The sequence below is a fragment of the Sciurus carolinensis genome, chromosome 15, assembly GCF_902686445.1.
Source record: "Sciurus carolinensis chromosome 15, mSciCar1.2, whole genome shotgun sequence".
In the NCBI taxonomy this organism is placed as follows: Eukaryota; Metazoa; Chordata; class Mammalia; order Rodentia; family Sciuridae; genus Sciurus; species Sciurus carolinensis.
In genome coordinates this window covers 31,425,363-31,444,615 of record NC_062227.1, presented here as the reverse complement: position 1 = coordinate 31,444,615, position 19,253 = coordinate 31,425,363, and positions in this window count along the sequence as shown.

The window sequence follows — 19,253 nt, the reverse complement described above, 5'->3', positions numbered from 1 at the left end:
GTCCAGTTCCTTGACCCACTTATTGATTGGGTTCTTTGTATTTTTCATGTAAAGTTTTGTAAGTTCTTTATAAATTTTTGATTTAAGTGCTCTATCTGAAGTATGTGTGGAAAAGATTTTCTCCCACTCTGTAGGCTCTCTCTTCACATTCTTGATTGTATCCTTTGCTGAGAAAAAGCGTTTTAGTTTGAGTCCATCCCATTTATTGATTCTTGCTTTGATTTCTTGTGCTTTGGCAGTCTTGTTGAGGAAGTCTGATCCTAAGCCAACATGATGATTTGGGCCTACTTTGTCTTCTGTTAGGTGCAGGGTCTCTGGTCTAATTCCTATGTCTTTGATCCATTTTGAGTTGAGTTTTGTGCAGGGTGAGAGATAGAGGTTTAATTTCATTTTACTGCATATGGATTTCCAGTTTTGCCAGCACCATTTGTTGAACAGACTATCTTTTCACCGTTGTATGTTTTTGGCTCCTTTGTCTAGTGTGAGGAGACTGTATTTAAGTGGTTTTGTCTCTGTGTCTTCTATTCTGTACCATTGATCTGCCTGTCTGTTTTGGTGTCAATACCATGCTGTTTTTGTTACTATTGCTCTGTAGTGTAGTTTAATGTCTGGTATTGTGATACCTCCTGTTTCACTTTTTCTATTCAGGATTGTTTGGCTATTTGAGGTCTCTTGTTCTTCCAGATGAAGTTCATGATTGCTTTCTCTATTTCTATGAGGAATGTCATTGGGATTTTAATTGGAATTGCATTGAATCTGTATAGTGCCTTTGGTAGAATGACCATTTTGACGAGAACCCGGGATCTTTCCATCTTCAAAGGTTTTCTTCAATTTCTTTCTTTAATGTTCTGTAGTTTTCATTGTAGAGGTCTTTCACCTCTTTTGTTAGATTAATTCCCAAGTTTTTTTTTTTTTTTTTTTTTTTTTTTTTTTTTTTTTTTTGAGGCTACTGTGAGTGGAGTGGTTTTCCTAATTTCTCTTTCAGAGGATTCATCACTTATGAATAGAAATGCATTAGATTTACACGTATTGATTTTATATCCTGCTACTTTGCTGAATTCATTTATTAGTTCTGGAAGTTTTCTAGTGGAGTTTTTTGGATATTCTAAATATAGGATCATGTCATCAGCAAATAGTGACAGCTTTAGTTCTTTTCCTATTTGTATCCCTTTAATTTCTTTGGTCTGTCTAATTGCTCTGGCAAGTGTTTCAAGGATGATGTTGAATAGAAGTGGTGAAAGAGGGCATCCCTGTCTTGTTCCAGTTTTTAGAAGGAATGCTTTCAGTTTTTCTCCATTAAGAATGATTTTGGCTGTGGGCTTAGCATAGATAGCCTTTACAATGTTGAGGTATGTTCCTACTATTACTATTTTTTCTAGTGTTTTAAGCATGAAGAAGGGGTACTGTATTTTATCAAATGCTTTCTCAGCATCTATTGAAATAATCATGTGATTCTTAACTTTAAGCCTATTGATGTGATGAATTATGTTTATTGATTTCTGGGTGTTAAACCAACCTTGCATCCCTGGGATAAACCCCACTTGATCATGGCACACTATCTTTTTAATATATTTTTGTATGCGATTTGCCAGTATTTTGTTAAGGATTTTTGCATCTATGTTCATCAGGGATATTGGTCTAAAGTTTTCTTTCCTTTGTGATGTGTCTTTGTCTGATTTTGGTATCAGAGTGATACTAGCCTCATAGAATGAATTTGGAAGGTTTCCCTCCTTTTCTATTTCCTGGAATACTTTGAGGAGTATTGATATAAGTTCTTCTTTAAAGGTCTTGTAGAATTTGACTGAGAATCCATCTGGTCCTGGACTTTTCTTGGTTGGTAGGCTTTTGATGACTTCTTCTATTTCAGTGCTTGAAATTGATCTTTTTAGATTCCTGATTCATCTTCCTGATTCAGTTTGGGAGGATCTTATGTCTAAAAATTTGTCAATGTCTTCAATATTTTCTATTTTGTTGGAGTATAGATTTTTCAAAGTAGCTTCTAAATATGTTATGTATTTCAGTGGTGTCTGTCGTGATCTTTCCTTTTTCATCATGAAATCTAGTAATTTGAGTTTTCTCTCTCCTCTTCATTAGTGTGGCTAGGGGTTTACAATTTTGTTTACTTTTTCAAAGAACCAACTTTTCGTTTTGTCAATTTTTCGAATTGTTTCTCTTGTTTTAATTTCATTGATTTCAGCTCTGATTTTAATTATTTCCTGTCTTCTACTATTTTTGGTGTTGATCTGTTCTTCTTTTCCAGGGCTTTGAGATGTAATGTTAGGTCATTTAGTTGTTGACTTTTTATTTTTTTAATGTATGAGTTCAGTGCAATGAACTTTCCTCTTAGTACTGCTTTCAGAGTGTCCCAGAGATTTTGATATGTTGTGTCATTGTTCTCATTTACCTCTAAGAATTTTTTTATTTCTTCCCTGATGTCTTCTGTTATCATTGCATCATTCAATAGCATATTATTAGTCTCCAGGTGTATAAGTAGTTTTTTTTTTTTATCATTCATTTCTAATTGCATTCCATTATGGTCTGATAGGATACAAGGTAGTATCTCTAATTTTTTGTATTTACTAATGGCTTCTTTGTGGCATAGCACATGGTCTATTTTGGAGAAGGATCCAGGAGCTACTGAGAAGAAAGTATATTTGCTCGATGATGGATGAAATACTCTATAAATATCCCTTAAGTCTGTATCATTGATGGTATTATTTAGTTCTACAAGTTTCTTTGTTCAGTTTTTGTTTGGAAGATCTATCCAGTGGTGAGAGCAGTGTGTTAAAGCCCCCCACTATTAATGTGTTTGGTCTATTTGATTCTTAAAATTGAGAAGGGTTGGGGGCTGGGGTCATGGCTCAGTGGTAGAGCACTCGCCTAGGTGTGTGGCACTGGGTTCGATTCTCGGTTCCCCATCATATAAATAAATAAAAATAAAGGTCCATCAATAACTGAAAAAAAAAATTTTTAATTGAAAAGGGTTTGTTTGATATACATAGATGCTCCATTATTTGGGGCATAAATATTTAAAATTGTTATATCTTGCTGTTTTACGCTTCCCTTAAGAGCATGAAATGTCCTTCTTTATCCCTTCTGACCAACTTAGGTTGGTCACTTTATCTGATACAAGGATGGAAACCCCTGCTTTTTTACTGGGTCCATGTGGATGGTATGTTTTCCCCCCTCCTTTCACCTTTAGTCTGTGGATGTCTTTTTCTATGAGATGAGTCTCTTGAAGGCAGCATATTGTTGGGTCTTTCTTTTTAATCCAATCTGTCAGTCTATGTCTTTTGGTTATTGAGTTTAGGTCACTGACATTCAGGGTTATTATTGAGATATGGTTTGTATTCTTGCTCATTTTGGCTTATTTTTGGTTTTTTACTTGTCCTTTGATTGGCTTTTCCTTTAGGGTAGTTCCTCCGTTTGCTGACTTGTATTGTTGCTTTTCACTTCCTCCTCACTAAATATTTTGCTGAGAATGTTCTGTAGGGCAGGCTTTCCATTTGTAAATCCTTTTAACTTTTGTTTATCATGGAAAGATTTTATTTCATTGTCAAACCTGAAGGTTAGTTTTGCTGGGTGTAGGATTCTTGGTTGGCATCTGTGTTCTTTCAGAGCTTGAAATATATTGTTCCAGGCCCTTCTTGCTTTTAGAGTCTGGGCTGAGAAATCTGCTGATATCCATATTGGTTTCCCCTTATATGTAATCTGACGCTTTCTCTCACAGCCTTTAAAATCCTATCTTTATTTTGTATGAGTTATTTTCATTATAATGTGTCTTGCTGTGGATCTCTTGTAGTTTTGTGCACCTGGTGTTCTGTACGGCTCTTGTATTTGATTTTCCATTTCATTTTTCAGGTTTTTTTTTTTGGAAATTTTCTGATATTATTTCGTTGAACAGGTTGTTCATGCCTTTGGTTTGTATCTCTGTGCCTTCCTCAATCCCAATAATTCTTAAATTTGGTCTTTTCATGATATCCCATAATTCTTGGAGGTTCCGTTTATGACTTCTTAACATCTCAGTTTGTTCAACTTTATTTTCAAGGTTAAATATTTTGTCTTCATTGTCTGAGATTCTGTCTTCCACGAGGTCTATTCTATTGGTGATGTTGTCTATTGAGTTTTTAATTTGGTTTATTGTTTCTTTCATTTCAAGTGTTTGTGGTTGGTTTTTCTTTTTTCAGAATCTCTATCTCTTTATTGAAATGTTCTTTTGCTTCCTGCATTTGCTCTTTTAACTGTCTACTGGAATGGTCATGCATTGCCTGCATTTGCTCTCTTGTCTTTTGCTTCACAGATCATTTTAATTATGCAGATTCTAAACTCTTTTTCTGTCATTTCTACTACCATGCTGTCATTGGAGTCTATCACAAAAGCATCTTGGTTTGTTAGGGACACCTTCTTCCCCTGTTTTTTCATATTATTTCTATATATTCCCCTGTAGCAGTGAAGATCAGAGATACTGAAGTTTCCCCCCTGCAGGCTTATTATGACCCTGCAGTTTTCCACTACCTCTCCTTTGAAGGGGAGATCAATACCAATAGCACCCAATACAGAGAAAATGTAGCCCTGAACCAGACAGCCCCTATAAAGACTTTAACATTATTAAAATGAACAGGATCAGGTCAATTACTATTTACAATATTTCTAGTTGTGAACAAGAGGATGGGGAAGGCTGTAGGATGTGAGTAAATAGAGGTACCTGTCAAAGGGCCTCCAGTCTCCTGTAGGTGTCTCAGGAAGGGAACCGCCCTTCCAATGATGATGGAATAATTCAAAATGCCAGCAGCAGCCTCCAAAGAGGCTGGGGAGCCCCAGCGAGGGTGTACTGAGTTAGCATGGAGGCAGGCGCAGTGTCCCTCAGCAGTAGGGGTCAGGCGGGCAGGCTCAGCTGCGGGCCTCCGACCTCAGTGTGGGGGGGCAGGCTCAGAGATGGCCACCATCCTAGGTCTCTTTTTTTTTTTTTGATGATGCTGGGATTGGACCTACAGCCTCGCACATGGCAGGCAACTGTTATAGCACTGAGCTACATCTCCAGCCCCACACGTGGAAATCTTAATCACAATTGTTTATTTTTATAATTTATGCTGCTATCCTGTTATAATAACTGTTCAAATCTATTTATGATTGGATAATATGTATGTATAAAACTGCTCTAGGTATATTTTCTGCCAAATCTTTGTATGTTTTTAGTGTTATGTTTTTGGCAAGACCTATGCTTATTGCAATAAATGAAGTGTAAAAGCTTAAGTCTGTCCTACCAAACCTCTGCCCATTCTATTCCTTTGTTGCCGATATTAACCAATTTGATGTTTCCTGAAATAAATTAGCCCCAGAGTATTATAACTTGGACTTATGTGAGTTAAGGAAAGACTAATATTCACTCCACTTCACATACAGAAAGCCTGAAGTAAAAAAGTAATTGAATATCTCATGTTGTTAAATGTTAATGAATTATACAAACAATAAAATATGACATCATTTCCTGAGCTCTCCTGTTTACCATGAAGTATTTTGAGATGTTGGAAAATCTACAACAGGGGAAAAATTTAAAATGTTCAGAAATAGGCTTGTTTAATCCTATTTATATGATTCTTCACAAGTTTATGAAAGTTGTATAGGATGCAGTAGTTCATTTGCCTGGATCACTGGCATTGTAAAATCAAATATTCACTTAGTCTAATTGTTTAAGAAAGTCAACAATTTGGGGCTGGGGAGATAGCTCAGTCGGTAGAGTGCTTGCCTTATAAGCACAAGGCCCTGAGTTCGATCCCCAGCACCCAAAAAAAAAAAAGAAAAAAAGAAAGTCAACAATTTATTTGCATAACAAAAATGGAATATGGGCCTAGCTGTGTAGAAGAAAATATTTTGAATCTGCCTTTTACTTTGGCTAAATATGTTTCTTAGATTACTCCTCATTACTACTCCTCAATGTGTCATTAATTCTACTTGGGTAAGAACCAATTCTCATTCAAGGTATGTCAATCACAAGAGGAGCATAAATGAAGTCAAATATATACCTACCTAATGAAAATGCCAAGTTATTTCCTCTAGTGAGATACCTCAAGATCTTGAACTCAGAAGTTCAAAGTCAAAACATGACTTCCAGCTTTGTAAAAAGCATCATTTAATTCTCACAACTCTGTGATATTACCATCCCTAATTTATCGATGAGGAAACAACTCGAAGTTTTACTCTTATATGGTTACAAATCTCAATTTTCCAGATGGAAGGTGAAAGTTAATTTACAGCTTTGAAAGAAATAGTCACAAATTTGGATCCTGACTCTTCCTTTACTTGACTTTAGCATGTGTCATATATATATATATATATTTTTTTTTCTTTTTTTTTTGCGGTGCAGAGCCTTGTGCTTGTGAGGCAAGCACTTTACCAACTGAGCTATATCCCCAACCCTCACATATATTATTTAGGAGAAAAAAACCTGATTTTTTAATTTCAATATCATGGTATGAAAAAATGTCAAATATTTTTCTGAACTTTATAATTTGAATTCATAGTAATTTGAGCTATAGATAGGAATGTGTTATGAAATACACAATGACAAAATAGTAAGTGTCTTCATGACTGGAACTATAACTCAGTAATAGTGCACTTGCCTAACATGCAGGAGACCCTCTTGAGTTCAGTCCCAGAACCACACATGCAAAAAATTGATGTGTCTTTGGGTTTTTTTACTGGACAGAAAGTCTCTATTTGATTACCTGCATCTCATGAAGGAAATATTTAGTGATTAAGAGTCTTATAAGCACTAGAGATATTTCTTTTTAAATATTTTTTTAGTTGTTAATGGACCTTTATTTATTTATATACAGTGCTGAGAATCAAACCCAGTGCCTCATACATGCCAGGTGATGCTCTACCACTGAGCCACAACTCCAGTCTGAGATAGTATTTCTTTTGCTATGCCATTTAACAAGAACTTCATTCACTAAAACTCATCTCCACATTTGGTTCAATTGCATAAATATGTTGGGGTGATTTCATAATATTAAGAAACTAATATTTGTTTGGTGTTACATATGCATACATTATATTCTCTGTCAACTACAGATCACTGCTATACTGCTAACTACTTAACAAGAACTCTTATATCTGTCTGTCTCACATGCCGCTGTTACTCTAATTTTTTTCTTTTTCTTTTTTTTCTTTTTTTTTTTGCGATGCTGGGGATACAAACCCAGGGCCTTGTGCTGGCAAGGCAAGCACTCTACCAACTAAGCTATCTCCCCAGCCCCTATATGGAGCTATCCATATAATTACATTGTATTAATTACTACCATCTATAGGCTCATTAATTTTATTCATAATGTTGATATTTTTAATCCTGCAAAAAATAAAAATACAAATTATGGCTTAATATCTATAACCTATACTTAGCAAATTAAATATCTTTATATTCTCTTCAAATTGCTTTTTAAATTTTTTTCTTGTGGAGCTAGGGATGGAACCCAGGGCCTCATGTATGTTAGGTAAGCTCTCTACCACTAAACCACACCCCAGCTCTCAAATTGCTTTCTTAAAAAAAAAAAAGTTCTCTGTTAATTTGATGTATAGTCTTCTCATTCATATTCCACCCCTTTACTAAATGTCCTTACATCTACATAAGCATATAAAGTTATTTTAAGTGACTTTTATATTTATATAAACAGCAGTATACTTTTCACATGTAATATTCTGTAACTAGTTTATTTCATCATTGTTATTTATAGTATTTATAGTCTAAGAAGTATTTATTTCATTCAAATAAATAATAGGAGATAAACTATTGTAATGGTTGTCTCCTACATGTAAACATTTTGTTTATGTGAAGTACATTGTAGAAGCCTTTATAATTGGTTTGGTAAGGGGTTTTGGTACTGGGGATTGAACCGAGGAGCATTTCACCACTGAGCCACATCCCCAGCCCTTTTTATTTTATTTTATTTTATTTTATTTTATTTTATTTTATTTTATTTTTTGAGACAGGGTCTTGTTAATTTGCTTAGAATCTTGCTAAGTTGCTGAGGCTGACTTTGAACTTGGCAATCCTCCTGCCTCAGTCTCCCAAGTCCCTGGAATTGCAGGCATGTGCCAGCATGCCCAGCTCTATAATTGGTTTTAAATCACCTTCATTATTTCCTCATTTTCTAAACGGATTATATTGTCAACCTTAAACTTTAGGTTAAGGTCTTTTATATCTTTGTGGCATATTTATAACAACCAAGCTTTCAAGAAAGTGTATTTTCAAGTGAAATGGAAAATCAGATACAGGAGGCTTACAGGGCCCCAAATATACAAAATTACAACAGACCCACACCAAGGCACATTATTATGAAAATGCCTAACATACAGAATAAGGATAGAATTTTATAGGCTGCCAGAGAAAAACAACAAGTAACAATTCAGAGAGAACTGATCCAATCTCAGCTGATTTCTTAACCAGACCCTCAAGGCTAGGAGATCTTGGAATAATATATATATCAAGCTCTTAAAGAAAATGAATGCCAGCCAAGAATACTGTTCCCAACAAAATTAAGCTTCAGAATTGACAATGAAATAATAATAATTCCACAATAAACAGAAGTTAAAAGAAATCACAACTAGAAAGCCAAATAATAAAATAATAATAATAAAATATTTCATGAAGAAGAAATGAAAAAAGTGAAAACCAGCAAAGGGAGGAATCACACTAAAAAATACTCAAAGGAGAAACTAATTCAAATTAAAAACCAGAAATAAAATGACAGGGAATAAAAATCATTTCTCAATAATAACATTGAATGTAAATGACCCAAAATCAATCAAAAGACATACACTGGCAGATTAAATAAAAAAACAAGACATAAAAATATGCTATCTCCAAGAAACTCACAGGCAAATGCAACCACAGACTGAAGGTAGAAGATGGGAAAAAACATCATTCACACGTATCTCATAAACAAGCAGTGTTTTAGTCACCTTTTTTGCTGCTGTGACTTAAGGACCCAATCATAACAATTGTAGAGGAGGAAAGGTTTATTCAGGGGCTCACAGTTTTAGAGGTCTCAATCCATAGACAGCAGGCTCCATTCCTCCAGGCTCAAGGTGACGCAGGACATGGCAGAAGAGTGTGGCAAAGTGAAGCAGCCCACATGATGATCAGAGAGCAGAGAGAGAAAGACATCTCCATTTGCCAGATACAAATACATACCCCAGAACCATGCCCCTCAATTCCCCATCTCCTCCAGTCACCACACCTGCCTTCAGTTACCACTCAAATAAGCCCTTCAGATGATTAAGTCACTGATTGGGTTAAGGCTCTAATAACCCAATATTTCTCCTCCAAGCCTTCTTGCATTGTCTCACACATGAGCTTTGGGGGGGACACCTCACATACAAACCATAACACAGGGGTTTCTATCCTCATATCAGACAAAGTGGACTTCAAGCCAAAGTTCATCAGAAGGGACAAAGAAGGACATTTCATACTGCTTATGAGAATTAAACACCAAGACATAATAATTGTAAATATTTATACCCCAAACAATGGAGCATTTCTGTACATCAGACAAACCCTTCTCAATTTCAAGAATCGAATAGACCACAACACAATAATCCTGGGTGACTTTAACACACCACTTTTACCACTGGATAGTGCCTCCAAACAAAATCTAAATAAGGAAGGTATATTACTAAAAAATACAATTAATTTAGACTTCTCATATATAGAATATTTCATCCATCAATGACTGAGTGCACTTTCTTCTCAGCAGTACATGAACCCTTCTCTAAAATAGACCATATCTTATGCTACAAAGTAACTCTTAGTAAATATAAAAAAATAGATAATACTTTGGATCCTGTCAGATCATAATGCAATGAAAATAGAAATCAACAATAAAATTAAAAATAGAAGATACTCTAACACCTGAAGACTATTGAATAATATGCTATTGAATGACCAGTGGATAGTAGAATGAATCAGGAATGAAATTTAAAAAAATACTTAGAGGTAAATGAGAATAACAATACAACAGAGGAGTTTCGAGATGGCGGCCTAGAGGGCGACTGCATTTCACGTTGCTCCAGGACGCAGCATTCAAAAGAGGAGATAGTGAGAGACTTGGGACCAACTCAAAGCTGCCAGGTGAGTCTCTCCCGTTGGGGAGGCGTCCCGGATGGGGAGGAAGCCCCGGAACGCAGGGAATTTGTGAAGTGGAGTTGCTCGGCGAGGCGCCCCTCCCCCCGCTGGAGCGGTAAACACGGACACCTGGGATCATCGTAGAGGAGGCGGCTCAGCACAGCGCTTGGACTCGGAGCAACCACTGGGGCTCCGGGCGGCTGCCTGAGGAGGAGCTGCATGGTGAACTGTTTAGACTCAGAGTAATCGCTTCTGAACCCCGGGGGGCTTCCCGGAGGAAGAGGAGAAGCGAGGCGGGTCGCTTGGTCTAGGAGTGACTGCATCAGAGCCACAGGCGGTGGCAGAGGAGGAGGCGAGTGGTGAGTATATTGCACTCAAAGCGACCGCTCATGAACACCGGTGGCCTGCCTGGAGGAGGAGCGTGGTGGGTCTCTTGGTCTCGGAGCCACCGCCCCTGAACACCCGGGGGGCTACCCCGAGGAGGAGGAGGAGGAACAGGGTGGGTCACTTGGGCTTGGAGTGACTGCCTAGGGCTATGGGAGGTTGGCGGGAGGAGGAGACTCGAAGTGAGTTGCTTGGACTCCTAGTGACTGCGTCGGAAACCGGGCTGCTGTCAAGTGGAGGAGGTGTGTGGCGGTTCTCTGGGTATTGGAGCTATTGTACGGGGCTCCAAGTGGCGGCTCAGAGGAGGGGCCGCATAGCCAGGCGATTAGGTGCAGAGCAGGGTCCCAGGAGCTAGGTGGCTTCTTGCTGGAAGAGCCGCACCTAGACACGCCTAGGGGCGGAGCGAAGTTTCCAGGACTGCGGGCACATTATCTGGGAGAGGCAGCCTAAGGAGACTCGCCTGCGGAGGGTGAGGCTCCCAGGCCCAGGAGGTAGGTCCGGGCCCCTGGGAACGTTGCAGAGGAAGACAGCCCAGCCCAGGTGGTAGTTGTAGGTTGAGGGGAACCTCTAGGAGGGGAACTGACCAGCGAGACGTTCCCACCGAGTGAGTCTTCCCTACCGGGAGAGGTTTTCCCACAGGGATGGTCAAACCAGAGACACAGGCACAAACAGGCCTTGCCTCAGCCCGCAGCCTAGTTCCCCGTTGGATGACCATTGGTCAACAAGTGGAGACACCTCTGCACACTAGCAGGGAATATATGCCACCTGAGGGTCACCACCCTAGAGAGGCAGCTTCTTCGTGGAGCTCCGCATTATCAACTTCCTCCAAGACTTCAGGCTACTGAAGGATAAGAGGGGATATACTAGCAATCTTCAGGGACATTATAAGTCGATAGAGGAAATCTGCAATATCTTAATGACCCACTGATTCCTGAACAATATGAGAAAACAAGGGAAGAAAATGCCCCAAACAAATCTAGATGTTACATCAATAAAATCCAACGACAGCATGGCAGAAGAAATGACAGAAAGGGAGTTCAGAATGTACATAATTAAAATGATTAGGGAAGCAAAGGATGAGGTGAAAGAGCAAATGCAGGCATTGAATGATGAGATGAAAGAGCAAATGCAGGCATTGAATGATGAGATGAAAGAGCAAATGCAGGCATTGAATGATAGCACACCACCAATCGACAGTTAAAAGAGCAAATACAGGAAGCAAAAGATCATTTCAATAAAGAGTTAGAGATATTGAAAAAAAACCAAACAGAAATCCTTGAAATGAAGGAAACAATAAACCAAATTAAGAACTCCATAGAAAGCATAACCAATAGGATAGAACACCTGGAAGACAGAACTTCAGATATTGAAGACAAAATATTTAACCTCGAAAGCAAAGTTGAACAAACAGAGAAGATGGTAAGAAATCATGAACAGAATCTGCAAGAACTATGGGATATCGTGAAAAGGCCAAATTTGAGAATTATTGGGATTGAGGAAGGCTTAGAGAAACAAACCAAAGGAATGAACAATCTATTCAATGAAATAATATCAGAAAATTGCCCAAATCTGAAGAATGAAATGGAAAATCAAGTTCAAGGGGCTTATAGGACTCCAAATACACAAAATTACAACAGACCCACACCAAGGCACATTATAATGAAAATACCTAACATACAAAATAAAGACAGAATTTTAAAGGCTGTGAGAGAAAAGAACCAAATTACATTCAGGGGGAAACCAATACGGATATCAGCAGATTTTTCAATCCAGACCCTAAAAGCTAGAAGGGCCTGGAACAACATTTTTCAAGCTCTGAAAGAAAATGGATGCCAACCAAGAATCTTATACCCAGCAAAGCTTACCTTCAAATTTGACGATGAAATAAAATCTTTCCATGATAAGCAAAAGCTGAAAGAATTTACAAAAAGAAAGCCAGCATTACAGAACATTCTCGGCAAAATATTTCATGAGGAAGAAATAAAAAACAAGAAGCAAATCAGCAAAGGGAGGAATTATCCTAAAGGAACTGTCAAATAAAGGAGGAACCAAGATGTGTCAAAAAATAAATAAATAAATAAATAAAATTTTAAATATGAACCAAATGACCGGGAATACAAATCATATCTCAATAATAACCCTGAATGTTAATGGCCTGAATTCATCAATCAAAAGACATAGACTGGCGGATTGGATTAAAAAGAAAGATCCAACAATATGTTGCCTGCAAGAGACTCACCTCATAGAAAGAGATACCCATAGACTAAAGGTGAAAGGATGGGGAAAAACATACCATGCACATGGACTCAGCAAAAAAGCTGGAGTATCCATCCTCATTTCAGATAATGTGGACTTCAAGCCAATGTTAGTCAGAAGGTATAAGGAAGGACATTTCATACTGCTTAAGGGAAGCATAAATCAGCAAGATATAACAATCATAAACATCTATGCCCCAAACAGTGGCTCATCCATGTATGTTAAACAAATCCTTCTCAATTTTAGAAACCAAATAGACCATAACACAATAATACTAGGTGATTTTAACACGCCTCTCTCACCACTGGACAGATCTTCCAAACAAAAATTGAACAAAGAAACCATAGATCTCAATAACACAATCAATAATTTAGACTTAACAGACATTTATAGAATATACCATCCAACCAAGAGCGAATACACTTTCTTCTCAGCAGCACATGGATCCTTCTCTAAAATAGACCATAGATTATGCCACAAAGCTAATGTCAGCAAATACAAGAAGATAGAGACACTACCTTGTATTCTATCAGATCATAATGGATTGAAGTTAGAAATAAATGAAAGAGTAAAAAACAGAAACTACTCCAACACCTGGAGATTAAACAATATGTTTTTATATGATGAATGGATAACAAAAGATATTAGGAAGGAAATTTAAAAATTCGTAGAGGTAAATAAGAACAAAGAAACATCATATCAAAATCTCTGGGACACTCTTTTCCCTCTATACAGTCCTTCCTTCCTCCATTCTTGCCCCCCTCCCTAAACCTAACTCTAACCCTAACACTAACCCCCCCCATTGTGTGTCATCATCCACTTATTAGCGATATCATTCATCCTTTGGTTTTTTGAGATTGGCTTATCTCACTTAGCATGATATTCTCCAGTTTCATCCATTTGCCTGCAAATGCCATAATTTTATCATTCTTTATGGCTGAGTAATATTCCATTGTATATATATATACCACATTTTCTTTATCCATTCATCAATTGAAGGACATCTAGGTTGGTTCCACAGTCTGGCTATTGTGAACTGAGCAGCTATGAACATTGATGTGGCTGTATCTCTGTAATATGCTGCTTTTAAGTCCTTTGGGTATAGGCCAAGGAGTGGGATAGCTGGGTCAAATGGTGGTTCCATTCCAAGTTTTCTAAGGAGTCTCCACACTGCTTTCCAGAGTGGCTGCACTAATTTGCAGCCCCACCAGCAATGTAAGAGTGTACCTTTCTCCCCACATCCTCGCCAACACCTGTTGTTGCTTGTATTCTTGATAATTGCCATTCTAATTGGGGTGAGATGGAATCTTAGGGTGGTTTTGATTTGCATTTCTCTTATTACTAGAGATGTTGAACATTTTTCCATATGTTTGTTGATTGCTTGTAGATCTTCTTCTGTGAAGTGTCTATTCATTTCCTTAGCCCATTTGTCGATTGGATTATTTGCATTCTTGGTGTAGAGTTTTTTGAGTTCTTTATAGATTCTGGAGATTAGTGCTCTATCTGAAGTATGATTGGCAAAGATTTTCTCCCACTCTGTAGGCTCTTTCTTCACATTGCTGATAGTTTCCTTTGCTGAGAGAAAGCTTTTTAGTTTGAATCTATCCCAGTTATTAATTCTTGCGTTTATTTCTTGTGCTATGGGAGTCCTGTTGAGGAAGTCTGGTCCTAAGCCGACATGATGAAGCTCTGGACCTACTTTTTCTTCTATAAGATGCAAGGTCTCTGGTCTGATTCCGAGATCCTTAATCCATTTTGAGTTTAGTTTCGTGCATGGTGAGAGATATGGGTTTAGTTTCATTCTGTTGCATATGGATTTCCAATTCTCCCAGCACCATTTGTTGAAGAGGCTATCTTTTCTCCATTGCATATTTTGGGCCCCTTTGTCTAGTATGAGAAAATTGTATTTATTTGGGTTTGTGTTCGTGTCCTCGATTCTGTACCATCGATCCACCTTTCTATTTTGGTACCAATACCATGCCGTTTTTGTTACTATTGCTTTGTAGTAGAGTTGAAGATCTGGTATTGCGATACCCCCTGCTTCACTCTTTCTGCCAAGGATTGCTTTAGCTATTCTGGGTTTTTTATTCTTCCAGATGAATTTCATAATTGCTTGCTCTATTTCTGTAAGGTACATCATTGGGATTTTAATTGGAATTGCATTGAATCTGTATAGCACTTTTGGTAGTATGGCCATTTTGACAATATTAATTCTTCCTATCCAAGAACATGGGAGATCTTTCCATCTTCTGAGGTTTTCTTTAATTTCTTTCTTTAGTGTTCTGTAGTTCTCATTGTAGAGGTCTTTCACCTCTTTTGTGAGATTGATTCCCAAGTATTTTATTTTTTTCGAAGCTATTGTGAATGGGGTAGTTTTCCTAATTTCTCTTTCTGAAGATTCATCACTTATGTATAAAAATGTCTTAGATTTATGTGCATTGATCTTATATCCCGCTACTTTACTGAATTCACTTATGAGATCTAACAGTTTCCTGGTGGAATTTCCTGGTTCCTCTAAGTATACAATCATATCATCAGCAAATAGGGATAATTTGAGTTCTTCTTTTCCTATTCATATCCCTTTAATTTCTTTGGTCTGTCTAATTGCTCTGGCTAGAGTTTCAAGGACGATATTGAATAGAAGTGGTGAAAGAGGGCATCCCTGCCTTGTTCCAGTTTTTAGAGGGAATGCTTTCAGTTTTTCATCATTTAGAATGATATTAGCCATGGGCTTAGTGTAGATGGCCTTTACAATGTTAAGGAATGTTCCCACTATTCCAATTTTTTCTAGTGTTTTGAGCATGAAGGGGTGCTGTATTTTATCAAATGTTTTTTCTGCATCTATCGAAATAATCATGTGATTCTTGACTTCAAGTCTATTGATATGGTGAATTACATTTATTGATTTCCTGATGTTGAACCAACCTTGCATCCCTGGGATGAAACCCACTTGATCATGGTGCACTATCTTTTTAATATGTTTTTGTATGCGATTTGCTAAAATTTTGTTGAGAATTTTTGCGTCGATGTTCATTAAGGATATTGGTCTGAAATTTTCTTTCCTCGATGTGTCTCTGTCTGGTTTAGGTATCAGGGTAATATTGGCTTCATAGAATGAGTTTGGGAGGGTTCCCTCCTCTTCTATTTTATGGAATACTTTGAGAAGTATTGGAATGAGCTCTTCTTTAAAAGTTTTGTAGAACTCGGCTGAGAACCCATCTGGTCCTGGACTTTTCTTTGTTGGTAGGCTATTGATGACTTCTTCTATTTCATTACTTGAAATTGGTCTATTTAAATTGTGTATGTCCTCCTCATTCAGTTTAGGCAATTCATATGTCTCTAGAAACCTGTTGATGTCTTCAAAATTTTCTATTTTGTTGGAGTATAGATTTTCAAAATAGCTTCTAATTATGTTTTGTATTTCAGTCGTGTCTGTTGTGATATTTCGTTGTTCATTCTGAATTTTAGTGATTTGGGTTTTCTCTCTCCTTCTCTTTGTTAGTGTGGCTAAAGGTTTATCAATTTTATTTATTTTTTCGAAGAACCAACTATTTATTTTGTCAATTTTTTGTATTGTTTCTTTTGTTTCAATTTCGTTGATTTCAGCTCTTAGTTTAACTATTTCCTGTCTCCTACTACTTTTGGTGTTGGTCTGTTCTTCTTTTTCTAGGGCTTTGAGCTGTAGTGTTAGGTCATTTATTTTTTGAATTTTACTTCTTTTATTAAATGTGCTCCATGAAATAAATCTTCCTCTAAGTACTGCTTTCATAGTGTCCCAGAGATTTTGATATGATGTTTCTTTGTTCTCGTTTACCTCTAAGAATTTTTTAATTTCCTTCCTAATATCTTTTGTTATCCATTCATCATATAATAGCATATTGTTTAATCTCCAGGTGTTGGAGTAGTTTCTGTTTTTTACTCTTTCATTTATTTCTAACTTCAATCCATTATGATCTGATAGAATACAAGGTAGTGTCTCTATCTTCTTGTATTTGCTGACATTAGCTTTGTGGCATAATCTATGGTCTATTTTAGAGAAGGATCCATGTGCTGCTGAGAAGAAAGTGTATTCGCTCTTGGTTGGATGGTATATTCTATAAATGTCTGTTAAGTCTAAATTATTGATTGTGTTATTGAGATCTATGGTTTCTTTGTTCAATTTTTGTTTGGAAGATCTGTCCAGTAGTGAGAGAGGCGTGTTAAAATCACCCAGTATTATTGTATTGTGGTCTATTTGGTTTCTAAAATTGAGAAGGATTTGTTTAACATACACGGATGAGCCACTGTTTGGGGCATAGATGTTTATGATTGTTATATCTTGCTGATTTATGCTTCCCTTAAGCAGTATGAAATGTCCTTCCTTATACCTTCTGACTAACATTGGCTTGAAGTCCACATTATCTGAAATGAGGATGGATACTCCAGCTTTTTTGCTGAGTCCATGTGCATGGTATGTTTTTCCCCATCCTTTCACCTTTAGTCTATGGGTATCTCTTTCTATGAGGTGAGTCTCTTGCAGGCAACATATTGTTGGATCTTTCTTTTTAATCCAATCCGCCAGTCTATGTCTTTTGATTGATGAATTCAGGCCATTAACATTCAGGGTTATTATTGAGATATGATTTGTATTCCCGGTCATTTGGTTCATATTTAAAATTTTATTTATTTATTTATTTATTTTTTGACACATCTTGGTTCCTCCTTTATTTGACAGTTCCTTTAGGATAATTCCTCCCTTTGCTGATTTGCTTCTTGTTTTTTATTTCTTCCTCATGAAATATTTTGCCGAGAATGTTCTGTAATGCTGGCTTTCTTTTTGTAAATTCTTTCAGCTTTTGCTTATCATGGAAAGATTTTATTTCATCGTCAAATTTGAAGGTAAGCTTTGCTGGGTATAAGATTCTTGGTTGGCATCCATTTTCTTTCAGAGCTTGAAAAATGTTGTTCCAGGCCCTTCTAGCTTTTAGGGTCTGGATTGAAAAATCTGCTGATATCCGTATTGGTTTCCCCTGAATGTAATTTGGTTCTTTTCTCTCACAGCCTTTAAAATTCTGTCTTTATTTTGTATGTTAGGTATTTTCATTATAATGTGCCTTGGTGTGGGTCTGTTGTAATTTTGTGTATTTGGAGTCCTATAAGCCCCTTGAACTTGATTTTCCATTTCATTCTTCAGATTTGGGCAATTTTCTGATATTATTTCATTGAATAGATTGTTCATTCCTTTGGTTTGTTTCTCTAAGCCTTCCTCAATCCCAATAATTCTCAAATTTGGCCTTTTCACGATATCCCATAGTTCTTGCAGATTCTGTTCATGATTTCTTACCATCTTCTCTGTTTGTTCAACTTTGCTTTCGAGGTTAAATATTTTGTCTTCAATATCTGAAGTTCTGTCTTCCAGGTGTTCTATCCTATTGGTTATGCTTTCTATGGAGTTCTTAATTTGGTTTATTGTTTCCTTCATTTCAAGGATTTCTGTTTGGTTTTTTTTCAATATCTCTAACTCTTTATTGAAATGATCTTTTGCTTCCTGTATTTGCTCTTTTAACTGTCGATTGGTGGTGTGCTATCATTCAATGCCTGCATTTGCTCTTTCATCTCATCATTCAATGCCTGCATTTGCTCTTTCATCTCATCATTCAATGCCTGCATTTGCTCTTTCACCTCATCCTTTGCTTCCCTAATCATTTTAATTATGTACATTCTGAACTCCCTTTCTGTCATTTCTTCTGCCATGCTGTCGTTGGATTTTATTGATGTAACATCTAGATTTGTTTGGGGCATTTTCTTCCCTTGTTTTCTCATATTGTTCAGGAATCAGTGGGTCATTAAGATATTGCAGATTTCCTCTATCGACTTATAATGTCCCTGAAGATTGCTAGTATATCCCCTCTTATCCTTCAGTAGCCTGAAGTCTTGGAGGAAGTTGATAATGCGGAGCTCCACGAAGAAGCTGCCTCTCTAGGGTGGTGACCCTCAGGTGGCATATATTCCCTGCTAGTGTGCAGAGGTGTCTCCACTTGTTGACCAATGGTCATCCAACGGGGAACTAGGCTGCGGGCTGAGGCAAGGCCTGTTTGTGCCTGTGTCTCTGGTTTGACCATCCCTGTGGGAAAACCTCACCCGGTAGGGAAGACTCACCCAGTGGGGACGTCTTGCTGATCAGTTCCCCTCCTAGAGGTTCCCCTCAGTTCACAACTACCGCCTGGGCTGGGCTGTCTTCCTCTGCAACGTTCCCAGGGGCCCGATCCTACCTCCTGGGCCTGGGAGCCTCACCCTCCGCAGGCGAGTCTCCTTAGGCTGCCTCTCCCAGATAATGTGCCCGCAGTCCTGGAAACTTCGCTCCGCCCCTAGGCGTGTCTAGGTGCGGCTCTTCCAGCAAGAAGCCACCTAGCTCCTGGGACCCTGCTCTGCACCTAATCGCCTGGCTATGCGGCCCCTCCTCTGAGCCGCCACCTGGAGCCCCGTACAATAGCTCCAATACCCAGAGACC